We start from the raw sequence: 18,268 nt of genomic DNA on the forward strand, positions 1-18,268 counted from the left end.
TTGTCCTTTATTAAACTTTTTACATTTTCACAGGAGGGTGAACGTGTTTTTCACATTTAGGAACGGGTAAAGTTTTTTCAGTTTTTTACAGGAGGGAGTTTTGAAGAGCTACAAGTGGCTAATCTGCCTGCAACAAGGACCATTCCACGGGCTCTTGTCACCTTTCCTGACACGTCTGCTGCAGCTCATGGAGGGTGAAGCCCTGGAGGCTCCTTAGGGGTGGTTATGGACGATTGCAGGCAGCGCCTCGATGCCCTGGATCAGCGGTGCCCCCTCCTGGGAACCCCCACGTTTTCCAAATAGGCATCATCTCCTTCAGGATGCTTCCTTAAGAATCTGAGCTGTACATTGATGACAGAGGTTACAATCTAAACCATTCCCATCAGTCAGTAACATAATTCAGGTGTTAAGATGTTGGAATGTTGGAGGACAGAAGACAGATGATGAACTTTGGACCTGGTTAACAGAAGAGATTTGATACCAGGATGCCTTGGCAAAACAAACAGGACTTTGAAAATTAGACCTAGATTGCAAGAAGGGTTTGCTGGAAAAAAATCAGACGGGTTTGCTGTAAAAAGAAAATCCCATTAAACTCTGCAAGCAAGGGATGTTGTTTTATGCATAAGTTTGTGTATGTGATTTTAACCTAATCACTGTAGTACACATTACTAGTCTCCCTAAAATAGTATATAAGTGCTTTTATCCCACAATAAAATCAGATTCTGATCCCCAAGTCAGTCTCCCCATCTCTCTCCATCACTGACACTTCCCTAATAAAGAACTGTTATTCCTGCTCCCATATTTTTACCTGAGAGCCTCCCTTAATTTAAAATTTATAACAATTCAGAAGGAAGGGGTTTCCATTTTTCCATTTCAAGAAAGGCTCCTGCCTTCCTTAGCAAACACCTGTCTTTCCAAACCAAGACACAGGAGCCACCTGTATTATACATGGAAATACTTCACACAAAAATAACAAGAGCCTCAAAAAGGCAAAACAGCTTGGTAATTTGTAGAAAGTAACTCTGATCAAAAATAAAATGTGTGAATAGATTGGTCTAAAGATGACATTCACAATTTTCCTGGTGACATTGTGCACTGTACTGTAACAGTGGACAGTCACTGGATATAGACAGCAGGATAACTGGATATGCTTTTCAAACTTATTCTTAGTATTCATTGAATTCTTCATTGAATCCTCATCCTTCTGTACACTTCAGCTCTGCTGTAAACTTCAGAGACATTTTTTCACAAGCTTCTAACAAGTTACTCTGGATCCATAATTCCTGAGACCAAATGGAGTCCAAATGCCAAGTGGGATTACTCTTTTCAAAGCCTGGAGTCACACAGAATGGAGCAGTACTTAAATCATTGTGTGTATCCCAAACACATAGCAGTCCAGTCACTGACCAGCTGCAATAATTTTTTGACTTTTGCTACAAATTACCTTCAAGAATAAGCTACAAATAATATCTTGAACCGGTTTAAATTCAGGGACAGCATTGCAATTGCCCTTTAAATTTCTAAGGGTGCCTAGTGCTGTTGCAGTAATACAAGAGAACTGTAAGTGTGTATTACTAGTTGTTATTCATATTAGGTACAAATGGCTCAGCTTAGCTTTGCAAAGGAGGAAACAAGTGATGGAGAGTTGAAATGATGGAGTTGGGACAGTGTAGCCAGTCTGCTTTTTGTGAGAGATGCTCTTAAGCAGTGGCAGTAGTAATGCACTTGTCTTCTGTAACTTTGCTCCTTGTGATCTACTGTCCACCTCAGCAACTTTTTCTCCTCTTTTTTTTCCTTTATTACTCCAGCTGAGTACCAAGAGGAAAAGACAGAACTGCAATGTTACTACCAAAATAATAGATTTTTTTTTCAAACTAAAAAATACTCACAGCTTTTAGAAAACACAACAGAAGTGTTGGAAAGTATAAACAATACAAGTTATTGAACAGTATTTTTACATTCTACTAAATCAGCCAAACAAATGGATAGTAGGGCTTGAGGAACAAGGATATAATTGAAGTTTTGTTAAAAGGGCTTATTTTGGTCTCTATGTGGTAACTGTCATCACCCTGATGTAAATACTTCACAATCTATTTAAATTTTCCTAAATTGTATTATCTTGAGATCAGCTATGATTTTTTAAATTTCTCTTGTACCCATCACTGAATTATCTGAGCACAATCTCCAAACAAGACAAATGGTAAAGTAGCAAAGGGCTGCAATAACTGAGCAGCCAACAGGATAAGCCACACTGGCACCTATTGGCTTTGCCAAATCCTCTGTGAGTGCTTTCGTTTCTTTTCCTTTTTGGTTTAAAATGCAACACATTTTCATTACTTCTCATGACTCGCCTCTGAAAGAAAAAGGCAGTAGCTGTTTTTGGCAGGGTAAGTTACATTTGCAAATTGGCTCACCTCCTTGGCAGCAGAACTGCATTTTTTCTTATCAAAGCTGCTCCTCAGCTTGAGTGGGGAGAAGGCGCAAAAGGATGAGAGAGGCTGGTGGAGCTCTGATGGTCTGAGGATCCAATGGTGCAAAGAGCTGGAAGGTGAAATACCTTCTCTTGAGTTCAGGGGCATTAGGGAAAGGGAGTGTGTGCCCAAAAACTCAGTCCTGTCAGCCATATTCACCTAGTAAAAGGTTTCTTTCCTGCACCTGTGTGTGTGGCCAATGCCAAGGGATGGCAGCTCTTTCTGTTGTGAGGGCATTGCAGCCTCCAACTGCAGAGTATGCAAACTGAGCTGCACTGAAATGTGTTCTCCAGGGCTCAGTTTTGGGGCTGGTCCTGGTTAACATCTTTATTGATGATCTGGAGATCGAGATTGACAGCACCCTCAGTAAATTTGCCAATGCCCAGTTGGGTGGGAGTGTGGATCTGCTGGAGGACGGGAAGGCTCTGCAGTGAGACTTGGACAGACTCGATCAATGGGCCAAGGACAAGGCCATTGAGGTTCCACAAGGCCAAGTGCCACATCCTGCAGGTCACCAGCCGCCTCAGTGTGAGCCAGAGTGTGCCCAAGGGGGCAAGAGGCCAATGGCACCTGGCCTGGATCAGCAGCAGTGTGGGCAGCGGGACCAGGGCAGTGCCTGCCCCTCTGTGCTGGGCACTGCTGAGGCCACAGCTCGAGGGCTGTGTCAGCTCTGGGCCCCTTGGGAAAAAGGACATTGAGGGGCTGAGTGTGTCCAGAGAAGGGCAGCAAGGCTCACAAAGTCTCTAGAAAACATGTCCCATGAGGAGTAGCTGAGGGAGCTGGTTTGTTCAGTCTGGAGAAGAGGCTCAGGAGGGACCTCACCGCTCTCTCCAACTCCCTGACAGGAGCGTGCACTGAGGGGGGGCTGCTCTCTTCTGCTGGGCCTGCACTGAGAGCCAGAGGAAGTGGCCTCACGTTGAGAGGAAATTCAGGTTAGACTTTAGAAAAATATTTCACTGCTCAGGTGTTCATGCCTGGGAATAGGTTGGCCAGAGGGGTGGTGCAGTTGCCATCCCTGGAGATGTTAAAGAGACCTCTGGATCTGACACTGGCAAATGGTTTAGTGGTCTGTGTTTGAAGTGTCAGAGCTGGGCTGACGTTGAACTGATGCTCTTCAAGATCTCTTTCACCTCTGACGGTTCTACAATTCCAAGCGCTTCCCGCCTGGCTGAGGGGAAGGCTCAGGGCTGTCCCGAGTCCGAGGGCGGCCGCACCCTGAGGCGCTGGGGCGGCGCTGCGGCTGCGGCGTCTCCTGAGGGGCCGGGTCGGGCTCTGCCCTCAGCTCCGCGAGATCCCAGATCAGCCCGGCGGGACCTCTGCTGTCCTTCAGCCCGCAGATCCCACCCCTCAGCCCGCAGATCCCACCCCTCAGCCCGCAGATTCCACCCCTCAGCCTGCAGATCCCACCCCTCAGCCTGCAGATCCCGTCCTTCAGCCGGACAGCGCTCGGCAGCGGGCGCCCGCCTCGCCTCGGGGTCTGCCCGGAGCCACCCGCGCCACTGGATCACAGGTACCCGAGCCGTGCCCCATTTCCCCCCTCGGGACTCCCCAGCCTTCCCACAGAAGAATGCAGCTGCTGTTTCATCTTTAGACTGTTGCCTTCAAAACCCCCCCTCCCCACCCCCCGCTCTTATTTTAAATTTGTATATGTTCTTTCCCTTTTATCTTTGGGCTGATCTGGGGTGCTTGCTAAGGCTTCAGAGGGGAGCTCTGATAACGAGCTGTAAATCACTCACGGCCCATCTGAGGGAGGAGGGTGCGAGGGAGCTGAAATAGGCCAGGACAGCCCCAAGTCCTGTTCCACAGCTCAGCGTCCTCACGGCCTCAGCTGCTGCTGTGGGGTTTGGTTTCCACAGGACGCCAACAACCCGCACTTCTCCCCTCTGGGCTTTGCTCCCTGGGTTTCGAAGGATAAGTCCTGCCCAGGCTGGCTGGTCTACTGACCGTGCCAGCCATGTGCTCTGGTGCTGCTGAGCACACACATTGACAGATCTGCACTTCTCCAGGAGTGGTTTCTGAAGTCTGAAGCAATGTTACTGGGTTATTTTCCATAAATGATGGAGAAGAGTTTTAGATGCAACATTTGCCAGCTGTTTGTTGAAGCAAATCTAGTTGTTTGTCTCTCCACCTTGCTCTGTGATGAAACAACCGAGGTCAGCTATTTGCATCTAATTAATGTATGCTGGCTTATCAATACTATTTTGTGTACCTCCTGTAGGTTGCAAAAGTCAAAAAGATCAAGGTAAAGGTCGAAATATACATCCTTGTATACATCCAGTTTTAAACCCCTTGTTCTTCTTATATTGCAGAATTGTATAAACATGTATTAAATGAAACTCTTCTGAAAAGCAATTAGCTCCAGAGCAAACTCATTTTTACAGCCTTCCTTTTGTTTGGGTGGGTTGTGTTTTTTCTTAGGCTGGCAGGGTGATGGCAGTAGGACAAAAAGAGGTGAGAAAGGCTGGCAAGCTTTTTCCTTGTTGTGGCAGGGTAGGATTTGCAGGAAAATGAAATGCATGTCTTATTATCACTTCTGAAAGGCTGCAGGGAGATGACCACTCTCAATTCTCGCTGTGTAAGGGAAGCAGCAAAGGAATGGGGGCAGTCAGTAACTCCCAAGAGAAAGCAGGGCTGGCTGTCTTCATTAGGATGACAAGGATTCTGCTTTGAGCCTTTGCTCCACTTGGAGAAGGAAAATGAATCCATTCTTAAGCTGCATTTGCCACTGATTTAAAGTTTCTACCTGGAGCCAAGTCATTTTTGGAGAAATTGTAAGGGGTTACTGTGATGCTTGCATCAGCCTTCTCTGTTTGGGACTTGGGGCATGTTTGAGGGAGCATCTTTGTGCCTCCAAAGCTGAATGTCACTCTGCTGCTCTGCTCTCAGAGGCTGCCCCGTGGGGTTTGTGAAGAAGCAATGCTGTGGGGTTTTGTGGGTTGCATGGTTCATGGAATGTGGCAATGTCTTTGGAGAATTTCAGTGGGTTCTCCCTGTAAGGAACATGTCTCTGTGCTCACTGCCCTTGGTTTGATCAGTGCTGCCAGAACAATGCTGATGGTTTGGTGGCTCCTTGAGCAGCAGGAGGCCGAATGTTTTAGAGTGTTCACCCCCTAAGTAACATGACTTGGTCTTAGTGCCAGTTGTTGGCTGATGGCAAAGTTGGCCACTCTTGTAAGGAAAGTTGGATCAGCTTTGTTGTGATCAGTGACACAGAGCAGGGGATGTTCTTTACTGACAGTGCCCCTCAGGGGTAACATGGAACGACCTGATTTCTGCAGAATGTCCACTCTCAAAAGATGATCACCTGTTAGTTACAAATGCAGGGCTGTCATAAAAGACTGTATTTCCAAAGGAAAACTCTGCCATACAACAATACATTCAACTGTGTGTGTGTGAGAGATGACAAAGTAAAAGCAGAAAACTGGGAAAAGTGCATTTTGGAAAAATGGTGTCATTTCTACTGCATATATTATAAACGCTGCTAATCTGAACAGAACTGAAAAAACTTTTTCCTTGTTGTTGTAGAACAAGAACAGAGATTTAAAAAAAATGAACACTCAAAAGGTGCAGATAAATCAGTGTGGTAAGATATCTAATATAATTTGTCATTATAATCTGCATCAATTTTACAAAGTTTTAGTAGACTGTGATAGGCCTGTTGTGGGGTGGTGAGCAGTTGGGAGAACATGCTTTTTCCTAATTTCCACATTTTGGATACTGTATTGGCTATGCAAAGGGTAAATCCAATGTCAAACCTGCACACATAGTAAAACACACCACCACGAAGTCACATTTTTTTGTTTTTAATTTGCTAATATTTATCCACATTTTTATTGTATTTTAACTTCTTTAAGAACCCTCAGACCTTGTAAGAGTTTACAGTAAACAATACCTTCTGTCACTGTTAGAAATAATTATCAACTAAGTCTTTTAATGATACCCCAAAGACTAAGAAGCAGATTTTCCAAGTCTGTTTTCCCACCCAGGGTTGTGTGTAGGTGCCCAGAGAATATTTTGTGTTACATCTCCACCCACCTGACTGAGGGCTCTGCTGCTGTGCTGCATGGTTTATGTCTCCTGTACCTCAGTACCACGGAGCAGCCTTGTGCTCTTGGACTCTTTCCTTACTACTCCACAGATTTTCAACTGCACTCTGAATTTTATTTGCACTCTGAATACTTTAATGGCTGTGTATTATTTACACTTAATGCACCTTGCAACTGTGAATTTAACATTTAGTAGTTTACATCAGACTTACTAGGAGTTACTAGTAATTAAAGGCCAGAAATATTAAAAGGAGGCTGTTACTCTGCAAAGGAACTCATGCTCAAATAACAAAGGATGGACAGAAATATTTCTAGGTTTGTTGTTTGTGGCTGAATAGAAGTGATGTAGCTCCATTTTGGCTCACTTCCCCCCCTTTTTTAAAATACACCTACATACTGCATTTTGACAGGTTTATTCTAATACTGACTAGATTAATAGAGAGAAAAGATAACAATTTTAATGAAGTTATTTGTGTTTGCTCCTAGATATGAAAACAGATCTGAACTTACTGCTGGAATGCCTTAAATCTCAGATGGACTGCCCTGTGTCTCAGCAGGAGGCTGTGGTCACTGTCTATTCCATTTGCCAACAAAACAGTAAGAAAGGCTTTTCCTTAGAAACAATGCAGGCATTTATGTTCACCATATATGCCAAGGAACTGGTGGGCACTGTAAAAATGTCTAAAGGACATAAGGCTTGAGATGTTGGAAAATCCTAGAAGCCTTTCATTTTGCAGAGAAACAGAAGCAAAAGTTTCTGTTCTTTTTTCCTCTTGTAGGTGAAGCGAGCGAATACTTTGGAGGAATTGGTGGTTTGATGTTTAGAAATGACCTTGCCAAGTCGAGTACTCATTGCATTGTAAAGGAAGCAGCTTTATTTACATTGGGGATTATTCTAGAGAGTAATGGCAATAAAAATAACACTGTTTGTATTTCTGAGTGCGCTCTGGCCCCCTGTCATTACTTGTGCTCCTGCTTTGTCTCCACTTTCTTTTGGTCTCACAAAATGAGACTACAAGATTGTCAGTTGGAGCAAGGGCAGGGAAGGTGCCCCAGTTGCCCTGTCCATCCCCAGATTTGATCTGTGCCTTGCTGACTTGTGCACACAGGGTGTCTTTAAGTTACCAGACAGCTGCACTCCCCCTGTCCCTCAGCAGCAAGTGTTCAGTGACTCCTGGATTGTTCCAAAGCTTGCCAGGGTCCTGCTTGGTGTAGAACTCACTGCAGGGGGAAGCCCTCAGGCACTTCATAGTCCTGCCCTGTCTCTGCTCCCCACATACTGGCCACAACTGAAACTTAATAATTTAGGATGATGAGTAGCTTACTTTAGGACTTAATGGTTTTCACTTTTTGTTTTCAGTGTCTTGTCAACAGACTTTGTGTACTTCTGCATTGCTTGAAGAACTCATTTTATTTTGAATTAAAAAGGATTCTGATGTGAACTTGAAAAGAATGTCTGTTTCTGTCATCTTAGTACTGGTGTCAAATAATGGTAAGTTGGTTTTTTTTCTGTGTTACAACAACACTCCTTTTCTATTTGCCAATCTGCAGTCCAAAATTTGGAACATGCAATAAGCAATGTTTTGGTGAAGTGAATTTATAAAGATGAATGTTTGCATGTAACCGAACCTGAATTGTCGAAATAGGTCACTGCTCACTGGGATTTCCTTAAACAGCAGAACGTGGTTTAGTTCTAAGAAGAGAGTTTGCAAATGCAAACCCATAGTTTCTGAGAGTGTCTAGAAAGAGAGAGACATGGAAAGGTTATTTACCAATATGTTGATATGATTTTGTATTTCCTTGTGGGGAGGATATGTGCTCAGGAAAGGGAATGTATGTATGTAAATTCAACTTGCTGTTGAGATTTTGTCTGCAGTTGCATTTGTCTCTGGAGTCTTGTGTGTGTTCTCTTATAGAAAATGGGCAAACCCATGTCAGAGACACAGGCTGCATCAGCCTGCTGCTGCAGTTGTTCAGGTGAACAGGGTTGCAATTCAAACAGACAAATAGTAGGCTGGTTAGCAGCTATGTTTCCTTGACTATCAGTGTCATGGTCTGAGCCTGGCAAAATGCCAGTGCTTCCATGAGAAAACCTCTTTTCCTGGTATCTACTGTGAGATGTGATCAGAGACAGAGCCGAGCTGGCTCCAACTTACGATTGAAAGGAAAAAAAACTTCATTAACATAAAACTACAGGGAAAAAACACACAGAACACAGGATGAAAACCTTCACAATTTCCTCCTCCTCCCCCCACCAAATTTCCTAATTCTGTTACCACCCTTTGGATAATCAATTCTCAATTCTTTGAGAAGAGAGGAGTCCCTTTTGCACCACAGACTTCACCCAGGAAACAGTCGAAACTTCTCGTGTTTCCGTGTCACGTGTGGCACCGCCCGGAGAACATTTTGCCATTGTGACCTCTTCCTTCCATGTCCAGTGCTCTCACCACTGCACATGGACCAGAGCTGCTTCTAGGGTTTTTTCCCTTTAAGGATGCTTTGTCCAGTTCCAAAAAAGAGCACAGTCCCTCTCCTTTTGGGACACCTGTCCCTGCCATGTTTCACCCCCTGGGGCTGAGGGGTCTCTTGAACAGAGATCATCTTCCTCTTCTTCTTCTTCGGAGATGAAGGGCACCACCACCATTCTCCTCCACCCTTCGTCTCTGTTCACACACTCTCACATCACCGCACTCTCCTGGCTCTGAGCCACTGCCTCCCCCCAGAATGCAGTCTCTGTGTCACAGGAACTGAAGGGTTCTGTCCATAGCTATCCAAGAAAAGTCCAGCCAAAAGCCACTCCATCATCTCCTCCCACCTAGAATTCTTCTCAACTTCTCTCAATCTCACCAACTCCAGGATGAATCAGCATTTGCAAGGTTTCCATCGTCCCAAGAAGGGTTAAAAGTCCCAGGCTCTGCCGGTTTGGTTCATGAACTCCCACGGCTGGCTGCCCTGCTGGGCACCCCCCCCTTCTCCTTCACTCCAGCCACGCTATCACAAGCACAGGCTGCTCTCGCTCTCTCTCCCTCCGGGGGGGGGAATGGGGGATGGCTGCCCGAAGCCCTCGCAGTGCAATGCTCCTCCACCCTTCGGCCCAGGCCTGGCCTACCTCCCTCCGGCCGCATGGCTCCCCTCCCCCCTGCCCAGCTCAGAGCTGGACAGGGGAGAGGTCTCGTCTGGTCCAGGACCGTAACCCAAAAGGAACTTCCAGTGGGAGTTCACAGCTTTTAACCCCCTGTGTTCTCAGAGGCGTATCCATACCCTCAGTGGAAAAACCAGGTGCCAATATTAAAATCTAGACACCGATTGGCGTGACCACACCATCCCAAAAAAACCATATACCCTCAAACCATGACAATCTGAGACTTGCTTGCATTGTCCTTAACAGAACAACCCTCTCCACGTCTGAGAAGAATCTGCCAGCTGAAAACACTGATCCCTGCTATCAGCTCTGGTCCTCAGTGTGCAGCACTCTCTGTGCCTGTGTCAACAACCCCCAGCACGGGACGTGTTGCTCTGAAAATTGTGGAAGAAGTTCAGAGATATTCTCCAAATTGGTAACACTTAGGTTTCATTTTTGCTGTTCAGCTGAAGTTGATTTCATTGCGTTTTGATTTGGGGTAATTTGTTTTTACTTTTCCAGAAGATAATCAGAACATTTGCTGTGGGGTTTTTCCCTGTGCCAAAGGGTGGCTCGAGAGTTGCACAGAGCCTGGGATAGTTCGTCCCATCTGTTCATTTCTTGGTCTCACAGTTGCAAACAACTGGAAGTGCAGCTCAAGCTTTACACAGCTTTGCATTTGAGAAAAGGAAGTTTAATTCGAGAGCAAAATGGGTTTTCCTTTCTTGTCAATCTCTACAAAGTCATTTGCTGTTCTTCCCACTTTTACTCTGACCACTGTACTCCACCATCTTTACTTACACTGCGCTGTGCTCAAGTCCAGAAAGAGCCACAGTCTGCTTACATTTGATAGGGTCAGTAAAACTGCTGGGAGCTGTTCTGATTAAAAGTGTGTCTAAATTAAAGTCCTTGTGACATGACTGAAAACAATGACTTAGGTAGAACTCAGGCATGATGTTTGCCATTTGTGTGCACATATCAGGGTCATGTTTTCCTGGAACTATTTTATCTGCAGTTACTGCATTTCTTGAGATTAATGTATCTCCAGCTTCTGCTGTATAAGAAATGTAATGACTGACACATGCACAGAAAAACTCTGATGGACTTACTTGGTGAAATGCTAAAAGAATTTGCAAACTCTGTTGCTTAAATCATATTTTTTTCTTTTTTCCACTTAGCAGATGTGCAGAAATCTTTTGTTTCTATTGGAGGATTGGATACATTATCCAAAGTCCTCCTTGAGCTTATGCCTGATTCCTGTTTGTGTCACTCCAGCATGAAACTTGCAGTGGTAGTAACAAAGACTCTGAATGCCTGTATTGCTACTAACTGTGAGTGGAAAGACATTTTTGATAGATGGCAATTTTAAAATGCTATTTTTAAAGTCTTGTGCTGGTGGAAAAGTTGCAGAAATGAATGCTTAAAGGCAGTTAAGTTCTACACATCTCAGTGGATGTTGCAATGCTTTTTAAAACTCAGAGGTGTAAGTGGGGAGTGATTCAGTTCATCTGAGGTGGATTTCTGTCCCATCGTTGCTCAAATAAATGCAGTGAAATTTAAACCCAACTGAAAATTAAAATTGAGATGCTCCTGCCCGTGCTGGGTAAGTAAAGCTGAGCTCTGGGCCTGGATTTGACCAGTCAGTTTGGATCCTGGAGTTATGCCTGTGGCTGAATAATAAATTGTGTAGCTTTAGGAAGCTTTAGTCATTTAGAGGTGGAGCTGAACGGACGTGGTGTTTCTGCAGAGCACACTCTGCTCTGGTTTGCTGGCCGGGTACTGCTCTCCTGATGAGGTTTTGTGTTTTCCACAGAAGGTTTGCAGAAACCTGTGATCCTGACGAGCCTGTGCTGTGGCCATGGTTGCTGTATCTCACACTTCTGCCATAAGAGCTTCAAATGGAAGTTGCCAAAAGTTGAAAAGCATCAGCCTGCACTAGTTGTGAGGGTAGTTTCAGCTCAGTTGGGTGTGACAGGACTGGGCCTCAGCGTGGATGCTCTAGCAGTGGTGTTGCCAGTGCCAGGAAGGGCTTGCCCCCTGCTCTTTTTATGGCAGATACTCTGCGTGTCAAAGCTTATTCAACTCTCTCTGGCTCCATGCTGGAGCTGATCAAGGACATGGAGAAACTCAGCAGGGATCTCCAGAAGCTGCACAGTGCAAAGCCCTCCTCATTCATCAGATCTTCTGCCTCCTCTCCGTGGAGCACGGGCTGGGAGGATGGGCAGGGCTGGATTTGGGAGCAGCACAGGAGGGGTGGGGTAATCTGAGCTGTTCAGGGTGGAGCAGGGCAGGGCTGAGCAGGCCCAAGGCTTTGAGGGCTCTGTACAGTTCCCTCCAAACCCAGCATTTGATCCTTGGATATTTCCTGTACACTCACAATCGACTTTCTTTTCCTTCCAATCATTTTAACCAACAGCTGCCATGAGTGTTGTCTTGGCAAAGTATCCCACTGTGTCAGAGCTGCTGAAGCTGCTGTCCAATGAGACACTGAGCACAGGAGAAAAAATGAGTATTATTCTAACAATTGGACACTGTACTGAAGTTTGTGGTAAGATTTGCTTTTTCTTTTTCCTGTCTGTCAGCTTCTCCTAAATTCTCATCCACTGACTCCTCCTGTGGTGTCACTTCATCAAGACTGGAACATGAGAGAGAGTTCAGTTAAATAATACAATGTCAGTATTTGGACAAAAAGTTTTCTAGGAAGTTCCATCTTTAAATTTTAAAGCTTGTTAGCAGGAAGTGTCTTTAGTAGCTTTGAAAAGTAGACTCAATATGCAAGAATTCAGAGCTGGGCTTAGGTGTCACAGGGAATAATTAATCCAGACCTGAAAGCTGCTACAATCCAGACCTAGCAAATGGGTTGTCTTGAGCACCCTTTTCATGGTCCTTGGCACATACAGCTTCTCTCCACTGCTTACAAGGCCAGGAATATTTGTAAAAGCCATGTAAGAGCATTGGTTTCAAGACACAGAAGCAGTTGGTGGCTCTAAAATGGTTTTGTCGTGTTCCTCAGGGCTTGCCCAAGCTTATCTGGCACAAATACAGCACTTCAGTTGGTATTTTGTGGTAGTGCAAGCAAAGAGAAAAGGAAATTCATTTGTACCTCTGGTTTTTCTCATGTATGTTTAGAGAAACAAGAAAAAGGCCTTTTGTTCAAAAAGGTTGATTTTTATCCTCTGAGTGCCAATAACATGTTCAATAATTAGCTCAAGAGGTCATAAATTTATTTGAACAGACATTTTTTCATGAAGAATTAGTGAAACAAGACTTAATGGAAAATGTCTTTTGAATAGAAAAATTATTTTAAAATTATTTCAACAGAAAAAAGGTTTCTCTTCAAATGTCAACACTGTCAAAATAAAAATGTTAAAAGTTTATATTTCCTTTTTTTTGCTAAGTTTAAAGAAGAAAGAACTATGTTTGCAAGTTACCAGTTATATGATTCTGTATGTGAATGAGATCACAATAAAAATTCAGCCAATGGCATAAGAAATGAGGAGGAACAGATTGGCTAGACCAGGCTTAAGCTACTAATTTTATTTTGCTAAATAGAAACCTTGAGATTTTGATATTTCTGCATCCCAGGCCTCACCGAAATGTTGCATATCTACTCCAAGAGCAGGTCATGGAAGAGAAGAAATACAGGAGTCATTATTCAAATGTTTTAGGCCACAATTAAATGAGCTTGGAACTCCATAGAATAAGTGGCCTCAGTCCTTCAGTTTTCTTACAGCAACCTGAGTTCTGGTCAAATCATCCTGTGGGATGTAAAGCTCTCCTGCTGTCACTGCAGCAGGCTCGGGTCTGGAGTGAAAATCTCTCTTTCTGCAGAAACTTGCAGAGAGTTGCCAGTATTGGCCCCTACAATGACTGTAAGGTGAAGGTGTGTGGGGCTGAAACCAAACCTTTCCTTTACCATGTCCTGTTCTAGAAGAGAACCAGTGTGAGCTGCCTCAGAACAATGGTCTGCCACTCATGATTCAGGTATTGACAGGATCTCAGGACGAGGAGCTCGTCAAAGCTGCTACTTTTGTGCTGCAGAGCTGCAAACAAATGAGTAAGCTTGCTGTGACTGCTTTAAAAAGGAGAGGGATTGTTTCCATCTCTGTGTTCTGCTGATTCCCCAAGTGATTTTAACTTCTGTGGCAGCTTTTTTTGTAATTCTGTATACTCCAAAATATCTTTGTTTTCTGCACAGAAAGTTGCCTATTTGTCATCAAGAACTGACTTAGGCAAAAACAAAAAAGAAGTAAAAAAATTCCAAGAGTGTTGCAAAAATGCATTTGTGAAACCTCTCCATGTAGGGCCAGTTCTTAAAGCTTTCCCATCTCTAAATTGTGTGGAAAAGATCAACATTGTCATTTATCACCCAGGGGATACTTTCTTCCTGGGGATGTACCTCTAGAGGGAGGGAATAAACCAGGAGATAATCAAGCCTGAAATCACTGTGTCTACATTCATTTCCAATCTGAAGAAATCTTGATCTTTTTTTTCTAAAGTAGGATGTATTTTTGGGCCCCGTTTCAGTTTTTTATAAATTATCTGTACAATCCCTCCCATGAAGCAGAGAGACCTTGTCCTTTAATCTCTAGAGCATGGAGGGTGTGCAGTTGCTAATTAGGAAAAAACAAACCTGTATCTCCATTTCTGTGCTGCAAGCACAACGGAGAGGTTTGTGTCAGATTGAGGTGTGGAGATTTGTAGTGTCCATTACTGTGGAGTTGTTTTTTTAAAAAAGCAGAGACTTGTACTGGTGAAGAACCCAGAGTTAATTCAATGAAAAAGCTTTTTTTTCTTTCACAGCATCATTGTGGAAACAGTTTCTAGGAACTCTAATTGCAAGTTCACCACTTGTAACAGCAGCTTATATTTCAAGTGTGTTAACATTTATGTATAAATCTAAGTTTTATAAAAATTGTAATTTTGCATTAAATGATTGGGGCTGTCCCTCAGCATACTAAAATATAATAAATACTTTCTAAATGTTGTGTTTACATGATAAAATTTTAATTATTAATGTTGTTTTATATTTTATAAAGCTGAACAGTTGTCTCTGAAATGATATGATAACTCATTAAATGTGAACAGTGCAGAAGAATTGGATATGCAAGTCAGAAAAAGATGTCTGCAAGACAACTGGAAGAAAGCAAAAGTAATTTAACACAGAATAAACTCAACTGAAAAACAGCACGATGAGGTTGGCCTACTTACCAAAATAGGATAAAACTAATCACATCTTTCCAGAGTTTGAGGAGCAAGCAGAAGTAAAGCCTTAAGATAAGTTCAATGTGAGCAAAAAACCCAGGAAAAAACGTTGAATTTGTGTGAAACTACAACCTGCAACTTTTATCAGTATTGTAGATCAGCCTGAGTTACAGGTGTGCAGAGAATGGAGGCATCTGTATTGTAGGAAGTATTCTAGTTTGCTGTAAACCCAGATTTTCTATAAGCTAGAAAAAGCAGTTGAAGTAATTTTTAAATGCTGGACATTCAAACCTGTAAATTTAATATTTGGATGCATGAAATGCTCAGTGTTGTATGTCTGTGGGAACTGACTTACTGATCTACCCCAAAGGGTGAATATTATATATAGATACAATCTCCCCTTCAGAATGTGTTAGTAGTAGAGTTAGGTAATCATTGAAGGAGGCGTGCAATGACATGGATTTTTTTCCCCCCTTCTTTTCAAATTAATACATACTGCATAAAATAATTAAGTATCTTACTCTTCTGCCAGGTTGGTATGCTCTCATTTAATCCACTGACTGTCTGCTTTTCCTTTCCAACTTGAAAGATCATTTCCTTTTTTATGTCTTTCAGGACATGATTGAGACTGGTAGAACAATGAAAGCTCTGCTTTCCAAAATAAAAGACAAGAAACCAAGGATGGTAAGAGGTAGATCCTTGTAAGGTACAAGGATAAAGCCACTAACTAACATCTTCAAATCATTTGGGTCAATAGGCAGTGTATGCTGACAGGTGCTTGTTTGGCTTGAAGTTTGGAGTGGGAGGAAGCAAATGCAGGAAGTAATCCTTATCCAGCTGCTGAAAAATTAACTGTTTCTTCAGCTGGGAAATGAACCCGGGCACTACCATCTTCACTGCTCAGATAATTATAAAAAGGTTTTGTGGCTCTTGCCATGCAGTCATCAAGTCTGATGGATTCCCTGTTTCTTACTTTATGTTTGAAGGAAATTCAGCTCTTTCCATAGCTTTTCTAACACCGCCTCAGTTGTCTCGATACTAGAATGACAACACTCAGAATATTTCTTCATACTGTCAACCATAGAGGTTTTCAGAATCTGAGAGTCTGTCAGCCCTGGGAAGATGACTTCAAGTAGCATTCTAGATCTGCTTTTAGTAGATCTCAAAAGAAATTGTGTGGAATATCTCTGTGTCTGTCAAGTAACCACAATGCTCTGTAAAAACAGTTGCTTTAAGCATCAGGTATCCAGACAGTCTTTCTAGAGACTGTCCAGGAGGTTCTCAGGTTCTTCTGAAGTGCACAGGAAAAGCAAGAATAGATATGATTTTGCAGAAGAAATTGTCCTTTTCTCCCTTCCCCCAACTAAAATCATTACCAGCCACTTGGACATGCTTCCCCCTCTGTGCTATTCTAGTGTGCATTGCTGCATGGAAGGGCAAAGATCTGAGACACGGGATTGAAGGGAACTGAATACAAAGTCGAGCCACTTGGACAGACAGATCAGAGCCTTTGCTTCTCCCTCCACTTCAAGGCTGAACACTCCTCCTTTCTGTGCAATCATCTCACTGTTTTAATTGAAGTGCATGATTTCAGACACTTATGGGAAGTGTCGAGAGCCTGGGTTCCCCCCCGGCCGCGCCTTCCTTGTGCAGGAGCAGCCCGGAGCTGGGGCCGAGGCCCCGGCGATATCGAGCGCTGCCGCTGTGGCCCGTCACGTTCCGGGCCCCGGAGCGGATTCCTCCCCCTCCGGCCGGGGACCGAGGGGGCAGCAGGGCTGGAAGGAGCGGGGACCGAGGCCCGCCCGGCGTCACCGCCCCCGGCCCGGCCCCGACAATCGGGTGCTGCGGTTGCCGGGGAACCGCGGGCGCGGCCACAGCGGCTGTGACGGCGCCGCCGCCTCAGTTGCCGCAGAGCGCGCTCCGGGCTGGTTGTTCGCAGCCTGGGCTCGTGCAGCGGCTGCACTCAGCGATTCGCTCGGGGACTTTTTCACAGAGATTGTCTCTGCCAGCGAGCCCTGGACTCGCAGGGCATTGGTCTCTGCCAGCGAGGAGTCCTGAATTTCATTTGAAGGTAAAGATTGATTGTGCTTTTTTGTTTTGTCCCATCTGTGCTCTGAAAGAGAATTCCAAAGGGAAACAGAGGATGGGATAATGTGCAGCTGAATAGATGAACGATATCTGGTCTACTGATGGTTCTTTTTTTTCACTGAAGAGAAGCAGAATTTCCTAAATGTACTAGTCTAGGCATTTTTTTTCCCTATAGTGATGACTTAAACTGCTTAAAGGTGAATGAGTTCTGCTCAGGTTTCAGTGGGTTGTTATGGTCTGGTTCTTAAAATTATTAGGGATATGCTCCTGAATTAAGGTGCAAACAGGACCATATGCCAAAGTCAGTTGTCTGGATTTGATGTAACAGCAAATGTGAGAAAGAGAGAGAGAGAAATAGAGAAGGGAGTTGGGGAGGGGGAGAGAAAGAGAGTGACCAATTAAATAGAAAGTAGAAAGTATCACCATTGCATGAATCTCACTGGCATTCCATGAAATACTCTTCTGGTCTTCTCTGTGGTGAGGTGTCACAAAACATGAGACTCCAATGGATTCATGCAGATTTGGGCAAGGTGGGACTGCCCAGGTTCCTGCCTGGGGTGGGGCAAGTTGGACTCTGTCTCTTGCTACTTTCAAATAAGATAAAATCTTTAGCACCAGTATATCCTTTTGAGCCTGCTGTGAATTGGGTTGTGGATTTTCAGATCTGTTGTGTTCCTTTGCATGCCATGCAGTCACCTGGTGCAAGGCCTCAGGAATGGGTCTGGGGGCACTCTGGAGGTCTTTGATGGGTTCTGACACCCCGTCAGCTGCCCCTGATTGGAATGTCCCCTGGATGTGGCCTTCTGGGGCTGGGGGGTTTTAGAGCTGAGCCAGATTGTCTGAGGGAGGATGGGTGTCCACTGCCCCTTACCAGAGGTTGTGCCACACCCCCAAAATTTCCTCCTTCCCCCTGTGTTGATGGGAAGTTTGTGTGCAAAGCTGGCCTCAGCAGATGAGTCTGTAGCTATGACTTCCCCAGCCTGAAGGCAGAGAGAGCTGATTTTCAGGACAGCTGCTGGGTTTGGCTTGGTTGTGGATACATTTTTCTCAATTAGCCTTGTTTAGTTCTCCCCAGACCTGAGCTAGCAGGACCATAGTGTCACCTTGATTTTGTTTCAAGTTCCCTTAGGTGGCTTAACTCCCAGTCCCAAGTTCCAGTCAGGAGGCATTTTCAGGGAGGGTTGGGCTTCAGTGGAGGCAGCTTCCTTATTCAGTTTTGTCAGAATGGGCAAAAAGTCCTTCCTAACAAGATTTAAGCCATTAGCCATAACATTCCAGTCTCTCCCAAGTCCTGTGAAGAGCAGCTGAGAGAGCAGGGGTGCTTTTTAGCCTAAAGA

General features: G+C 44.3%; 1 pseudogene; it reads left to right on the plus strand.

Annotated features, from left to right (window-relative positions):
* Window positions 1-6,020: 6,020 nt before the first annotated feature.
* Window positions 6,021-16,901, plus strand: LOC132334663 (telomere repeats-binding bouquet formation protein 1-like; annotated as a pseudogene).
* Window positions 16,902-18,268: the final 1,367 nt, after the last annotated feature.

This window comes from Haemorhous mexicanus, chromosome 16 (assembly GCF_027477595.1).
Source record: "Haemorhous mexicanus isolate bHaeMex1 chromosome 16, bHaeMex1.pri, whole genome shotgun sequence".
Classification (NCBI taxonomy): Eukaryota; Metazoa; Chordata; class Aves; order Passeriformes; family Fringillidae; genus Haemorhous; species Haemorhous mexicanus.